We start from the raw sequence: 17,324 nt of genomic DNA on the forward strand, positions 1-17,324 counted from the left end.
TCCAAAGAAACCCATAGAGATGCAGAGCCTGTAGCTGTAGTTTGGGCAAGTTGAGAGATTTGGGCAGCTTGATAATAGTTTAGTAAATTGGGAAGCCCAAGGCCCCCCTTCAGCTTTGGTGTGCACAATATCTGTTTGTTCATGCAAGGTCTTTTATTGCTCCAAATGAAGCAGAGAATTTCAGCCTGTAGACACTGCAGGTCTCCTCTCGGGACTGTTACTGGTAGGATCCTAAAGTAGTAAAGTATCCTGGGTAAGAGTGTCATCTTGACTGAATTGATTCTAAAAAACCATAAGGAATAATCTTCCCAGCTACAAAGGTCTTCCCTTCGTTTCCTAAACAGTGGGGGGGTAGTTAGCTTTATAAAGAATCTCTATAGTAGGTGTTAGTTGGATCCCTAGATATGAAAGGGAATGTGACGCCCATTGAAAATCGTACTTTTCCCTAAGACTCCATACTATTGAGGGGGGAAGTGACACATTAAGAGCTGTTGTTTTATGAGGGTTCAAAGAGAGGCCAAAGAGCTGGGAGAACTGCTCCAGTAGAGCTAGCAAATGGGTTAACAAGACCTGAGGGTTTGTAATATACATAAGGACATCGTTGGCAAACAACACGCATTTATGCACTTGTTGACCACAATTGATACCAGATATACTAGGGTGGTTCCTAATTGCCATGGCCAAAGGCTCAATAGCTAGTGCAAAAGGTAAGGGAGATAAAGGGCATCCTTGTCTTGTTTGATAGTGAATGCCGACGATTTGTAATCCCCGTATGGAGGCCTGAGCTGACGAGAATCCATATAGAGTTTTCAGTAGTGATAGAAAGCTGGGGCCAAATCCGAAAGCCTCTAGCTTAATGAATAAGTAATTCCAATTTACACTATCAAACTCCTTGTGAAGGTCTAATGATAGTAGAAGAAGCTCCCGAGAAATGGAGGCATCCTAGTTAGTACGTACAGCTGAGATCAGGCTGACAGTTATACGGCTTTGGTCTACTGTTTGGCGCTCAGCGATAAATCCAGACTGGTCCCCATGTATATATTCTGCCAGAAATGAGCTAAGATGTAGGGCCATAAGTTTTGTAAGAATTTTCAGGTCACAATTAATTAGCGAGATCAGACGATAATTAAGGACAGTATTATCCTTATTAGGTTTGGGGATAACACTAATATAGGCCCTATTCTCGTCTGGGGGGGACCACGCCTCCACTCCGCAGGGAATTTAAATACAGAGCCATATGTGGGACCAACTGTTCTGAGAACGGTTTGTAATAAATATTGGTGAGACCGTCTGGTCTAGGTGATTTGTGAAGCGGTAACAGTTTGATAGTATTACTAATCTCTTCACAGGTAAAAGGTTGATGCACTAGTTCTCTATGTGCTTCCTCGATAGAGGGAACAGGTAGGTTTTCTAGGAATTCCCCTATAGATGAAGACGCGGCCTCCCGAGTCTGTCCATATAGGTCAGCATAAAAGTTATGGAATTCTTATAAGATCTTTTGAGGATTTTGGGAGATTTGGCCTCCTGTGAGTCTAATTTTGGGTAATGCTGAGTGAATATATCTCGGAGTAAGCTTACGTGCCAGTAGAGATCCTGGACGATCACGCCATGTGAAAAACCTATGCTTGGACCAGCATAATTGCTTTTCAGCTCTTGTGATGAGACAAATATTGAGTTCTAAGCAAGCTTGCTCGAGTTTAGTTAAGAGATTGGGGGATGGTGAATCCTTATGTTGGGACGCTAAGGCTTTGTATTCCTTAGTTTTGGCATTAATCAACTCGTTTTGTGCTTTTTTAAGCCTCGAGGATAGTTGAATGAGGAACCCTCTAACAGAGGCAGAAGACACTACCCCCGCAATTAACTGGGCTGCGCATAAAACATCTGTTTGCAAAATTTTATAACAAAACCTAATATATATATATATATATATATATATATATATATATATATATATATATATATATATATATATATATATATATAATTTTTTTTTTTTTTTTAAACTGCAGATGTGCTTAAATACCACCAAAAGAAAGCTCTATTTGGGTACAGTGTTGTATGACCACGCAATTGTTATTCAAAGCAAGACAGTGCTGCAAGCTGAAAATTGGTCTGGACAGGAGAGGGGGTTTAAGTGCCCAGTAAGCAAGTGGTTAAGAGCCTAAAGCAGCTAATTATTCCAAACAGCAGTTCTGTCTATTGTCCTCTGGATGGCAGTATTGCCGCACACATAATTTGCTTCGGAGAAAGCACAACCCTTTTTTTTTTTTTTATCATTTCTTAACTTGTAATGAATAGTTTACATACACAGCTACCTCTAAAAACCTTGACTGACTGTTCTTTACATACTACTTGATTGACCTTCACCCCACTGTGTGCGTGTAAGATCAGTTTGCATTTCACAAGCAGTCACAAGTCAGTACATTGTTATTTATTGCTGCTATTATTTATTTTTTGTAGTAATATTTGTATTTTCCTTTTACAGTATTAATATAATATATTAATAATATAATATTGTATTGTGATTATTATTGTTACTGTAGTAGTAGTAATAAAAATAGTAAAAATATTAATACATTCAATTCATATTAAATGTAATAAAATATCATTATCAATAGTAATAATTTACCTTTTTTGTTGCTAATAGATAAACTGCAGATTTTTATTTATTTTTTATCTATCTAACTAGTCTATCTATCAAGAGATAGATATAGATAGATAGATAGATAGATATATTTTGAATAAAAGGCAGTTTTTGGAGTCCAGAATTTTTCCTATTTTTCATTGCTATATGCATTGCCAGCACCTGTGGCTTCTAAACTGGAGAGATCTAATTTTTGGCTGACCCTCCTGGGGCGGTGGTATTCCCTTCTCTATCATGCTTTATAAGCAGTTAGAGCAGGGTTTTTTGTTTTTTTTTGGATAAATGTTTTACACAAATAAAAAAAAGCTGATCATTTTAGTTACCCTTGCCAGTGTTAAGTGGTTTGCCCCATCCATGTAAATTAATACATTCTGCTGGAGAGCTTGAGTGTTGCGAAAAGCAACAGACTTGCTTGCTGGATCATCTGATGAAAATAGAAGAAAGAAGGCCTAAAAAAAGGAAACAAATAGAACCATCATATCTAAGTCCTTGTACACACGGTCGGAGATTCCGACGGAATGTGTCCGATCGGACCGTTTTGTTGGATATTCCGACTGTGTGTGGTCTACATCGGACTGTTTCCGTCAGAGTATCCGAAGGACCAAGTTTTCCAACTTGTTGGTAAAATTTTCCGACAAAGTGCTCCGATCGGACATACTCCGATCATGTGTAGAGAATTCCGATCGGACAAAGTGCCACGCATGCTCAGATCAAATTCCTACACCAAAGCTATTGGCTACTAGTGTGAATGTAGTCCTGTCGTAATGAAATAACGTCATCACGTCGGATTTTCCGACAACTTTGTCCGACCGTGTGTATGCAACAGTTTTGGACAAAATCCGACGTGTGTACAAGGGCTTAGAATTAGTAAGCTGCAATATAATAAATGTTTGCTTTTGGGTTTAATAGCACATTAAAGACACCAGTAATGACTTTCAGGTGTAGCCCTTGTTTTAAACTGAATGCGGCTTTAAAATCATGCAACTTCATCTGAAAGCACATGATTTCAAAGCAGCACGTCAGTGCGACTTCAGGTGAAATTTGGAAGACATCTGTGCGGCTTCATGCACAGATGTCTATGCAAGTCGCACCGGAAATCACCAAACGTAGTGCAGGAACTAATTTGAAAAATTTGAACAGCTCCATTGCTGACAATAGGGTGCGGCTTGTCATGCGATTTGACTTGTCAAATCTCATGACAAGTCGCTCTGGTGTGAATGGGGGCTTACAGTATGTTAATGTTTGCATGGTTATTCTCTTGTTCTCCGTTTTTTCTCTTTCCAGTGTTCCTGGAATAGAGTCTTCACTTAATATATGGGCTGAATACTAAATTGTTTAATATTTTAAATCATAGATTTCAATGTGGAGTATTATTTTACACATGAATTGTTGTTTGTTTGCCTTTAAAAAATGTTATGTTTCCTTAAGCCCCGTACACACAATCAGAAAATCATACAAAAAATACCAATTTCGTATCGATCGTATGATCGTTAGTACAGAGCATTCAGAGCCGATCAGGACAGTTCTGATATTATTTGATCAGACATGCATGAAATTTTTTTTCTTCATTTAATCAGTACAGTTGTCTTCGAAAATGCAATACAAATACGCTACAACACATTACAATCACTTCCAAATTTTTATTCTGTCGTACAATCATTTTGACTTTAGTAAACTATTCACATTGGAGCTGAGATTAGCATGCAAAAAAAATAAAAAATGGACGATCCTTCGTCCGATAATCTCATTGTGTGTACCAGGCATTACTCCATATAGCTTGGGACTGCTCTATATAGTTAGTTCCAGTCTTCTTTTTCTTCATGCCTTAGCCCCCATTCATCACATGCTGTATTCTGCTGGGACAAGACAGACAAACTATGACCGTTTGATCTGATGTTCATTTGTGAAGCTCTGCACAAGTTTTCAATGAAAGCTTTCTATGATCTGCAGTATGTCATTTGGATTGAGTCATGCTCTGCCAAGCTATTAGACCAGGGGTAGGCAACCTTAAAGATGTTGAGATTTACCTGAATAATATGGGAGAAGTCAAAGATCACGGGGCACAGTGTCACCTCCTCACACCTGATTTAACCAGGTAAGGACCGGGCCTCTTTTTCAGACTTGGTGTTTACAAGCTAAAAACTGTTTTTTTTTTTTTTTTTTTGCTAGAAAATTAATTAGAAAAAAAAATGGATAATGTTTGGGGGTTCTAACACCCTAGAGAATAAAATGGCGGTCGTTGTAATACTTTGTCACACTGTAATTGCACAGCGGTCTTACAAGCGCACTAACAAAAATACACTTTTTTTAATGAAAAAATAAGACAACAGCCAAATTTTTTTTATATTGTGAAAGATAATGTTATGCAGAGTAAATTGATACCCAACATGTCACGCTTCAAAATTGCATCCGCTCGTGGAATGGTGACAAACTTTTATACATAAAAATCTCCATAGACAACATTTTAAAAAAATTCTACTGGTTGTAGGTTTTGCATCACAGAGGAGGTCTAGGGCTAGAATCATTGTGTTTGTTTCTGCACACAAGCTCAGCAGGACGGGTGGGGGGCGTTTAAAAAAAAAAAGTCTTACTTATTTTACCTTTTATTTTTTATTTTTACACTGTTTTAAAAAAATAAAATAAAAAATTGTGCAACATCCCTTGTAATAGAAAAAAGCATGACGGGTCCTCTTAAAAATGAGATCTGGGGTCAAAAAGTCGTCAGATCTGATATTTGGACTTAAATGCAAAAAAATAAAAAATAATTTTGTCATTTTCAAAAAAATTACATAAAAAAAAAATGTGCCTTTAAGAAGTATGGGAGGAAGTGACGTTTTGACGTCGCTTCCACCCTGCTATGGTAAGGAGATGGGTGGGGGCTATCTTCCCCTCATTCATCTCCATATCTAGTAAGGAGACACACGCGATTGCCTCCGCCACTGCCGATGGCTCTGGTAAGTGGCGGAAGGCACCGGATCACGGCAGGGGGCCCCTCTCCCGCCAACAATAAAAGTGATTGCGGTGAATCCACCGCATAGACCACTTTCATCTTGTAGCCAACCGCCGGCCAAACATGGAGATACCGGGGTTATGGCAGCTAAATGCTCCCATAACAACGATATCCGTCCCCAAAGTGGTTAAGCCTCTAATTGCCATACTACCGTGTAGAAATCACGTGCATTGCATGGCAATTATGGGTTTAAAAAAGGTGGTAAGGAGGCAACATATCGCCTCCTCAGCACCTGTCAACCACACTCAGATCGCTTTTCAAGGGAACAGCAGTGCCTGCTGTTAATGTTTTGAATGAACCCTTACTGTTCTGAGGCCCCTATAAGGCTACTTTCACATTGATGTGCTGCGGTTTACCCACACCACCGGTGCAGCACAATACATTTGCAACTTTCCTGGGTTAGTTGCGCTTTGCTATAGACTTCTATTATATCCTACAGCTGTGGTACACTTTCTGAAAGGAGTGCAGTTGGTATCACTCCACATGGGACAGGAGCCAGCACTACAGAGGAGGCATCGGCTTATGTGGCTCTTGCTCCCTACTACAGCTCCAACTTTACACGTAGTACCTCTGCATTGCACTCTGTTTGATGCTCTGGAATGGTGGGTCAGCAAGCCCAGACTGCAATCTACCAGTCTCCTGTCTGCAATCTACTGGTTACTGACCCCAGTACTAGACTGTAAGTTAGGCTAACTCACCACAACTGGATGAGTTATTGAGATCATGTTTTCAGAGCTTTAATTGCAAAGCAGAACACTGCTGTTGCCATTTTTGGTTCCATATTGGGTGTGTAGTCTTGAATGAGGATCTTGTACACAGTAAACATATGGGGGTTACATCTACATGGGGTCACATCTACAAGCCTTGGAGAGGAGGAGGGATGATATAAAAGCAAAAGACTGGGAAGAAGCTGGGCAGTTGGGGAGAGATACACCAACTGGGAAGGTGTGTGTGTTTGCCCTGCCCTGCTATGCTGTGTTGGACCAGGCTAGACTGGACTGCATCCAACGGGATTTTACCAGGCCTGAGGGTGGGACTACTGAGCTGAGAGCAGAGTCATGGTGATAGCCTGAGGTAGAGCTTCCACCATTGCTGCATCATCTGTCGCAATGCTGCTCCTCCCAACAGACAACTGACTGTCACCTTTGGACTGTCGCAGAAGGATCTGGTGAGAGGGATTTTGATGGACACAGCAACTATAACCTACAGTAAATTCTTGTTTTCAACTCAGGCCCAGGAAGGACAATTATCCTCCATTAACCCTATTCCCCAATGAAAGCTAAACACACTTGCTAGTGTTTATTTTATTGAAAGCAGCAGCTATTAACAACAAAGACAGCCAACAAAGCTGCCATTACTTCAGGCTGCTGACTTTGATTACTACTTGATGCATAATACCTTAACATTAGCTCCCTGCCATCTTACCCCCTCCTGAGAGTTTCCAGCCATGGTGGTCAGTAGGAGGGAGGCTTTGGATAAGCCGGAATACATTTTCCTTCATGAGTTTTGGTGTGTCAGAAGGTGTAGCTTTGCTAGAAGGGGTTGTGTCATGCAGAATTTAGGGAACCAGCGGCTCATTCAGGGGTAATTGCCATACACATGTACAACTCCGGGCCCCAGAAACAGCAGGAAGTTCTTATCAAAAGCCCAAGAGAAAATTGCCCAACTCTCCTCCTATTACAAGGTGTCCTCGTCCTTTTGTAGTTGACAGCCCCCATTCAGTTTCACAGTGCAGCTTTCCTCGCAAACTACATTTCCCAAGATATAGCCATGCGGCTGCATCATTGTCATTTTAGTCCTTTCTGTCTCTCCAGATCTCCCTAGTGTGTAGAGGCAAAACAACATGGTGAGTGGGATAGAGGAAGGTAATCAAGCAGAAGACAACAGTGTCTGTGTCCTGACCACAACTGTGCCAGGGTCTCTGCACCCAGCTACACTGGTATGGATACTGGGTAATGATGTGCATCTGCTGGGGACAGGATGCAGAAGAAAATCGAATACATCCTAACACACACACATGTGTGTGCGCAATCCTGGACTATACACACAATCTACAATTACTAAGAAGCAAGGAGAAACCGACATCTGCAAAGGGTTATGAGGAGGCAGAGACTGCTGGTGATCTGAGCTTCACTGCAATGAACCTTCAGACATGTGTGTCTGGGCCCAGTGTGCAATGTCTATGGGAAAGACATGTTCAATATGCAATTTATGAGTGGGGGTGTGTGACTACTGGCCTACTAATCTTTGAAAATATGTGTCTACTATACAGAGTTACAGGGACCAATCTGTGTGCTGGTGGTGGGATCTCACTGGAAAAAGACAATTCTGAATGCTGGAGGCGTAATGTCACTGAGGTAATGCCAAGAAGGGCAGAATGCCCCCAGTGGCAAATGAGTTGGGCATTTAATCAATTAAAGTAGTTCTAAAGTCTCAATGTTTCTTACCTTAATGCATTCCCTGCATTACATTAAAGCATTCCCCCATTAAGGTAAATAAGGTTTAGCTACCTTTTCTATCCCCCTGCCCCTAAACACTTACCTGTCTCCTTTGATCGATCCAGCATTGTCCCAGCTGCAGGTCAGCCAAATCCTGCAAGAAGGGAGCAGTGCCTGAAGCAATGGTCATGGCAATGGTCATGGCCAAGTCACTGTATGCACATGGCACAGCTCGGGACAACATACCCACATGGGTGCCTCCATAGCACACGGCTTTCTATGGAGTAAGAAGATGTGGACAGCAAGGGGGACTCCAGAAAAAAAAAAAAAGTTAAATCTTTTACAGAGCAGGTTACCAAAAACCTTTTTTTTTTATTTTAATTTAAAAAAAAATCTATAAGCTTTAGTATCACTTTAAGGATGTGAATATTTGAATGTCCATACCCTAGTCACAGTCATACGTCAAAGTGGGAGGCCGGAGATGGTAAAAATTAGCGGTTGAGCCGCAGTTTGACTATGCAGCCACAAGTAAACATGGGTGAGGTCATGTTAGTACACACTGCTGTGATTACAGCGCAAAAATCTATACAAAAGTTTGTTAGGTGGACAATACTGTTGCCAAACATAACCAGTTTAATTAAATGGGACCTCACCGCAACCACAAGCCCAACTTTTGGCTCATGGTTGCAGCATTGTATTCTCATATAAAATCTCTGGCTGAAAAAAAAAAAAAGGCATGCAAGAGGTGACAGATGCAAGAGGTGACAGTATCACCTCCTCTATGCCCGGTAGCCATTGCTCAAACCCCCCCCCCCCCCCTCCCAGTTAGAAAGCAATGCACAACGGAACACCTTTACAGAGAGGGACACTCATTTAAACAAGCCCTATATGAGAGGACAGGTCCTAAAAGTGAGGGAAAAATCCAACTATTGTGTTTCAAAACAGTGTCCCTTATGGGAGATCTCCCCTCTATTCCTGTTCTTGTGAAAACTGTAAAATGTTGTTTTAATGGTAAAGGTAAAGTAGAGACTCCCTTCAGGAAAGGTTATGTTTTTCATAGTTTATATATGTTCAGCTACCCATATCTCTGTACCTACAGAGCATTTTAATGTGCAGTTTTTCACTAAAGGTAAGTCAAACAATTATGAGTGTATAACTGCACAATGCTTGTCTTCAATACTGCTATAATAATAATGAACGCAGTAGGAGCGCCATGGGTATAATTACATTTGATTTAACCAAATACTAATACAGTCTAGGACAGAAGTGCCCAACAGGCCACATGTGGCCTGCGGAGCCCTCTGATGTGGCCCACGACCTCCTGCTCTGGGATGGCAGGTGGGCAAGCCCAGATTGCAAGTTGCCGATCTGCCATCCCAGAGCATCAGTGTTATGGATGGAGCCAATGGTAGAGGAAGAATGCGGCTGTGGAAGGAGCAGAGCCACATAATCCGATGCTTTTTCTATAGGACCGGCCCCTTACTCGGATCTGTGATCACTCGGGTCTCGGTGACTCAGTGATCACAGCTCGCGCTGCGAATGCCCTACAGGGAGCACGCGGGGAGCGTGCAAAGGGGAGGCAGTCATATGATGGCCTCCCAGAAATTTAAGTCTGCGCTGTAGTCATCATTTGGCTATAGCATGGACGCCAAGTGGTTAAAGCGGAGTTCCGCACATTGCTTTGTTTATTAAAAGTTAGCAGCTACAAAAAAAAGTGTAGCTGCTGACTTTTAATAGACAGGCACTCACCTGTCCCATGGTCCAGTGATGTGGCCTCGTCACTCACCTGTCCCATGGCCTCACTCATCTCCCCTTTCTCTCTGTTACCGGCCTCAAAATGTGAATTAAGAGAGCCGATGGTTGTAGACGCGATGAGATAAGGTGATCAGCTTGGCGTGGACTGCAAAGAATCACACAAACAGCATGAGATATGACCACTGACTTTATGGCTGGAAGTAGTTTAATTTTTACATAACAATACATCTTTTACATTTTTATAGTCACATGTTTATAACCATTAACAATATATATAATACAGATTTTAACTAAAGTATTTTAAAACGTAGTTATAACAATGAACATTACTAAATTTAATAACATATATATCCCTGTTATTCAGTGTTATAGATAATTATCTTTATCTCTCTGGTACACTTTAAGTGTGCAATAATCATACTAGCAATGCATTGCTTTAATACAAATTTTCATGGTAGTACTCTTTTTTAACCACTAGATGGTGCACATTGCATGTATGTATGATGCAATACATAAGCTTTACATACAATAGGTTTTTTTCTATATTAAATAACAGAAAACATGTGCTTCTATAAATCTATGCAATTTCCAATAAATCAGGTTTAAATATACCTATTTAGAAAGGTTTAGTGTTTATCATAGACATTTGTTCTGACTAATGCAGTATTTTCATGTTCTTATGCACTTTTCACTTGTTTCTGACACATGCTGTTCTAAACTTCTAATTACAGCAAAACTATAGCATGAAATCTGCTGAGACTTTTTCTGCATCTGCTCAAGATGTTTAGGAATCTTTCTATCACAGGTTAATACAGATTAGGAACAATTTAGAGTACATACCTGCAAAGAATCACACAAACAGCATGAGATATGACCACTGACTTTATGGCTGGAAGTAGTTTAATTTCCAGTCACATGGTGTGTGGCCTTATATAGACTCTGTTTGTGTACCTTCTCTGCCATCTACTGGTTATTAATAGAATAGAAGGGAGATATTAAAAAAAAAATGAATATGTACTTTGCTTTGGGGTGTCTGTTTTGTGACCATATAAACCCCAGTCCGTCACATCTCCGTCATAGCCACTGTGGGCACCTGGCCCTGACAACTTTTGGCTTCACAGCTGAGCCCTCACTGGGCATGCGCGAGTTGCACTGCACTCTGCTGCTAGTGGCCAGGCAATCTTCTGGGACCTGTCATGTGTCCCAGAAGATTTCTGGCAGGGAGGGGCCGCCTAGGGGGAGAGGAGGAGTCGCCTAGGCGGCTAAGAGCAGGAAGAAGGTAGTGGGACAGGAAGTCCCAATCTAAACTAAACCCCCCCCCCCCAAAAAAAATTGACATGCCAAAAGTGGCATGTCAGGAGGTGAGGAGTGCTTAAAGCAGAAGTTCTGCTTTTGTATAGAGCTCTGCTTTAAGAGAGCACTAATTAAGAGCCAGCCGGCTGCTGGTTTTCCAGCATGCTCGTCAGTCAGCTTCTGTCGGACCGGTTGCCATACACACGTGCCGAGTATCGGCCAGTTTTTATTGAACCAGCCAATGTCGCCCGGTAATCAGCCTGTGTGTATTAGCCTTGATGGTGTGATGGGCAGCAGCTTACTTACCGATGGGTGGCACTGGTGGGCCCCGATGGGCTGCAGTGGTGGGCACCGATGGGCTGCACTGGTGGGCACTGAGAGGTGGCACTAAAGGGCATTGATAGGTGACACTGGTGGGCACTGAGAAGTGGCAGTGATGGACACTGATGGGTGGCAATAATGGGCACTGATCAGCACTGGTAGGTTACACTGATAGGCAGCACTGCTAAGTGGCACTGACTGGCACCACTGGTGGGCATTGATAGGTGGCACTGGTGGGCACTGGCAGTTGGCAATGGAAGGTGGCACTGGCAGGGGGTACTGATTGGCACAGATGAGGCAGATGTGCCTCCTTCCTCTTTGGGACTGATGTCCCTGCACACAAGCCAACAACTGGCTTTACGTGAGGAGAAAAGAAAAAGATTACCAAATTTTTTGTTTACATATGTGATCAGCTGTCATGGTTGTCAGCTGACCACGTGGTAAGGGGCTGGGACTGGCCCCTTTCTTGGATCTGTGATCACCCAAGTCTCGATGACTCCCCCTGCAGGGGGAGCGTGCAAAGGGGAGATCGTCATATGACGGCCTCCCGGAAATTCAGGTCCGCGCTGTAGCCGTCATTCGGCTATAGCGTGGACGCCAAGTGGTTAAAGCGGCGTTTCCACACATTGTTTAGTTTAGTAAAAGTGCTGCTGATTTTTAATAGACAGACACTCACCTGTCTCATGGTCCAGTGATACGGCCTCGTCACTCTCTCAAAAAAGAGAACTGCTGGCTAAACCTTGTTTCTTCCGCCACGAGGCCTGGGTACCATTCACTTTGGTCTCAAAAGACACTTTGAATGGATCCGGCTGCATAGCTTGCCCCAGCTAAGTTTACTCCAGTGGATTTCAGCATAGCACATCTTTACTCATGACCAACACCTAAGACACTGGTATAAAAACTGAGGTACTCCCAGTAATGGGAGGGGTTATATAGGAAGTGAGCTTCCTCTCTTAGGGTGTGCCAGTGTCCATCACCTAAAGGTGGCCTATATAACCCACATAGTAACTACTATGGCTGTGTCTCATGATGTACGATAAAGAAAGGGGGATATCGGGGTTATGGCAGCTAGCTGCTGCCATAACAACGATATTCCTCTTCAAACTTACTGTCAGAGAATCACCAGACTTCAACGTCGGCACTTCCCCGTATGCCTGCGGGGAAGAACGGCGCACGTGGGTGCGCGATGCGGAGGGTTTGCGCATGCGGATGCGCAAATTAGCGGGTCCACGCGCACACAGTTCCACGGCCTGGCGCACGCATATGCACTGTACAATAAAATGTCGTGCGTGCGTGCACACACCTGTGCACGCGGCTATGCGCATCACCTGATTGGCCTGACAGGCCTATAAAAGGCATTAATGTGCTCTGTGTCTTTGCTGGTTTGTCTTTTCAGCTCCAGTGTTCCTGTGTTCCCGTGTCCCTGTGCCTTATTTCCTGAGCCTTCCTGTTGTGACCCTGATCGTACCTGACTACTCTCTTGGAGCTCTCCTGTGATTGACCTCTGGCTTGCTTCCTGGATTCCCCTCTCTGCTATTCCTGTGTTTGACCCTCGGCCTGCCTCCTGGACTTGTCTCTGCCTATTCCCTGTGATTGTTGTGATGCCTGGATCCACGGACTGACCTATGTGTATGACCTGGCTTGCTTTTGGACTCTGATCTAATCTCCCTGGTGTTTGACCCACGGCTTTCTGCTGTCCTTCACTCCAGGTGTTAGAACCCCTGCCAGGCGTTCCCTTCTAATAAGTTCCAAAACCATCTGCATGGGCATCTCTTCCTTCAGAAAACCTTATGCATACAAGTCACCTGCTGGCAACCCGTGCCCCTCTATGCCCTGTACCCACTGTTCCATCCTCAGGGATACTGTGCACCCAGGTGCAAGGGAAGCCGCTATCATCACTTCAGGCTCTGGTGAGTACCTGACAGTACAAACCAGCCATGTCAGAAGCCGACAGAGCTGGCTCACCTTTTTGAGGCTCTCTGCCAGCAGGTTGCAGCCCTCACTCAGGCAGTGCAGCGACTCTAGGATGGCTACTTTCACATTGAAGGCCGTCTACAGCACCTGGCGATCTCTCACCTTCTACAGCCAGCAGCTCTTCCTCTTCACAAGCTCAAGGCGGTGCTACACCTGCAGTAGTCATGACTCTTCCAGAACCCAAGGTCCCTACTCCGGAGTGATTTTCGGGCACCCGAAAGAAGTTTAGGGCATTCAAAAATGCATGTCTCCTGTACCTGGCTCTGCAGCCCAGGACTTTCCACTCTGAATCAGTGAAGGTGGGGTTCATCATCTCTCTGCTATCCGATGAACCGCAGTTCTGGGCCCATAACCTCCTGGAACAGAAGATCTCCCTTCTTGATTCCGTAGAGACTTTTTTTGAAGCCATGTCACAACTATACGATGACCCTCAACGCACCGCTACGGCCGAAGCCATCCTACACTCCCTAACCCAGGGAAAAAGACCAGTAGAGGACTATATTTTAGAGTTTCGGAAATGGCCTGGGGACACTGACTGGAACGAGGCTGCCCTTAAATACCAATTTCGCCTGAGCCCCTCCGAGACCTTAAAAGATGAACTGGCCTGGGTAGATACCCCTGCCTCTTTAGAAGACCTGGTCCAGGTGGCTACCAAGCTTGGCCGACATATGCGGGAGCCTCGCTCTGAGCGTTTTCAGTCATCTAAACCCACGTGGATGCTACCCCGGGTACCCCCTGTGCCTACACCTGCTCCACTTCCTTCCTCCTCTACTGACAGTGAACCCATGCAGCTGGGCCTAGTCCATGCTCCGCTTACCCCTGATGAAAGACTCCGTCTGCATCAAGCCAACATTTGTCTGTACTGTGGCGAATTGGGTAATTTCCTGCGCAGCTGCCCTGTAAGACCCAGTAAGTGCCGACCTCATGCTGCTGTGAATTCTCAAATTTCAGGTTCCACCCAATCTCACCTTGTTCTCCCGATTTCATTACAGGTGGCGGAAGAGGAGGTTCGGCTGGGAGCCATCAATGACTCTGGAGCCTGCAGTTGTTTCATGGATGTAACTTTAGCTCGGAATCTGCACATCCCTCTCTGCACTAAGAAACATCTTCAAATCCACCTGGCTGATGCCTCCCTACCCTGCTCTGGTCCCGTGACCCAAGAAACTAAACCGATCCTGACATCCACAGATTCTGGCCATCGCAAATTTCTTCGCTTTAACATTATCAATTCTGCAAGTTTCAGATCATCCTTGGGTTTCCTTGGTTACAAGTCCACTAATTAACTGGAACAAGAAGGAAGTACACTTTTCTTCTCCCTACTGTTCACAGCACTATCTCCTGCCAACCTCCCACAAGTCCACCTCTTGCTTAACAATACAGACTAGTCCTGATAATCTCCCGCAACCCCCATGTCCCTTCAGCTTATCATGACTTTTTGGACATTTTCGACAAGAAAAAAGCTAATACTCTGCCGCCCCATCGGCCCTATGACTGCCCGATTGATCTGCTACCCGGGTTCTGAAATACCATTCAGGCGGATCGTCCCATTATCGGAAACTGAATTTGAAGCTCTGAGCTCTTACATAGATGAAAACCTAGAAAAAGGATTTATCCAACCATCCTCTTCTCCAGCTGGCGCAGGGATTTTTTTTCCTTGAGAAAAAGGATGGTTCACTCAGGCCCTGTGTGGACTACAGAGAACTTAATAAAATTACTATTAAGAACAGGTACCCACTTCCCCTCATCCCTGAACTCTTTCAACGCCTAAGAACTGCCAAGGTATTCACCAAGCTAGACCTGCGGGGAGCATATAATTTAGTCCGAATCTGCGATGGAGATGAGTGGAAAACCGCTTTCAGGTCTAGATTCGGAAACTTTGAATACCTAGTGATGCCCTTTGGGCTCTGCAATGCACCGGTCACATTCCAACACCTCATCAACCATATATTCCGTGAGTATCTAGACAACTTCATAATTGTGTATCTTGACGATATTTTGATTTTTTCCAGCTCACTAGAAACACACGTCAGGAAGGTCCTCCTCATCCTCAGAGAACACGGGCTATACCTAAAAGGAGAGAAATGTGAGTTTGAAAGAGACACTATCAAATTCCTCGGGTTTATCATCACCACAGGGGAAATCTCAATGGACCCACAAAAGGTCAAAGCTATCCAAGAATGGCCAGCACCCACAGACAAGAGATCCGTTCAGCAATTTGTCGGCTTCGCCAACTTTTATCGCAGGTTTATTCAGGGATTCTCCACAATCATTTCCCCTATTACTCAACTAACCCCTTAACAAGTTAAATTCCAATGGTCTGAGCACGCCCAGGAAGCTTTTGATGAACTAAAGAGACTTTTCACATCGGCCCCTATCCTCCGGCATCCCGACCCAAGTCTTTCTTAGACGCCTCCGAATCCACAGCAGGGGCAATCCTTTCTCAAAGAAGTGGCCCAAAGGCTCTCCTTCACCCAGTCGCCTTCGCCTCCCGGAAACTCAGTCCTCTGGAGAGGAATTACGATGTCGGGGACCAAGAACGTCTAGCTATAAAATTCGCTCTGGAAGAGTGGCGAATTGGCCTGCAAGAGTATCTATTGGAGGGTACGTCTCAACCCATCATGATCTTCACAGACCACAGGAACCTGGAGTACCTCAGAGCTGCCAAATGCCTCAGACCCCGACAAGCACGCTGGGCCCTCTTTTTCTCCAGGTTCAATTTCCACATCACCTATCGCCCCAGTTCCAAAAATGGAAAAGCAGACGCACTCTCCCGAATGTTTCCAGAAGCCGAAGAACCATCTGAACCTGCAACTATTCTGTCTCCACACAACTTCCTCCAAATCATCCAGCCTGACTTAGAAACAGCCATTAAACAAGCCACCGATCAAATCTCTGAAACTACAGCATCCCCCTTTGAAAAGAAACATGGTTTACTATGGGCACACAGCAAGATATTCATTCCTCCCTCTGTAAGGCTCAAGATTGCAGAATATTTTGGGGTCCAGAAGACTGCAGATCTGATCCATTGTTCCTTCTGGTGGCCGGGTTGGAGGAAGGATTGCAGGAACTATGTCCAGTCTTGTATTATCTGCCAACGAAATAAGGGGGCTAACACCAAAGCCTGGGGACTTCTGAGATCCTTTTCTGTTACCGAACGTCCCTGGAGAGAGATCTCTATGGATTTTATTGTGGACCTGCCATCTTCAGACAAATTTACCACATTCCTAGTAGTGATGGCCGAACGGTTCGCCCGGCGGTCGTTTCGCGGCGAATTTCGGTCGTTCGCGGTCCGCTCGTTCGCTCGCCTTTTGCTGTCGTTCGCCCCGGTGGACTTATGTGTTTAATGTGTAAAAGAACTTTGACCTATGATGACACGTCTATCATGGGGTACAGGACAGCCAATTGAGACATGACAGCACATGGACACTTGGACATTCCCCCTAACCTATAAATACACCCGATCCGGTGGCCATTTTACATTCTTTCTTCTGTCACTATAGGGAAAGGTTGCTGTGTGGAGTAGGGAGAGATAAATCGCTAGCTATTTGGTACACAAAAGTTCTTTTCAGGACTGGTATAGGTGTTAGGTGTATATAGGTTTGCTGTGCTACTGATTCTTGCAGCAGCCTGAGTGTCTTTTGTCAGTTTAGAGAAAGGGAAAGGACGGTGTGTGCTACAGGGAGAGTCAGTTTAGTCGTCATCATCATCATCATCATTAGCTGTTACTATCAGGTCCACAAAAGAGCTATTCCAGTAACCACTAATTGTTCCAGGCTCCTCTTTTTTGCCACTTTGTATAGGGACAGGAAGGAAGCAGTGTGTCAGGCAGTGAGGGTCAGTTTAAAGACTTGCTGTTACTATTAGTTCCACAAAGGTTCTTTTCAGAACT

At 44.1% G+C, this 17,324-nt stretch overlaps 1 long non-coding RNA gene across 1 annotated transcript; it reads right to left on the bottom strand.

The window, feature by feature from the left end:
* Positions 1-4,264: 4,264 nt before the first annotated feature.
* Positions 4,265-10,373, bottom strand: LOC143963472 (uncharacterized). Its single transcript, XR_013270970.1, has 2 exons — positions 9,879-10,373; positions 4,265-4,497 (listed from the first exon to the last, which is right to left on the bottom strand). It is a non-coding gene; the product is annotated as an uncharacterized LOC143963472 (long non-coding RNA).
* Between the last annotated feature and the right edge of the window lie 6,951 nt (positions 10,374-17,324).

This window comes from Lithobates pipiens, unplaced genomic scaffold (assembly GCF_037356315.1).
Source record: "Lithobates pipiens isolate NorthernLeopardFrog02 unplaced genomic scaffold, aLitPip1_a1.2 Scaffold_8, whole genome shotgun sequence".
Classification (NCBI taxonomy): domain Eukaryota; kingdom Metazoa; phylum Chordata; class Amphibia; order Anura; family Ranidae; genus Lithobates; species Lithobates pipiens.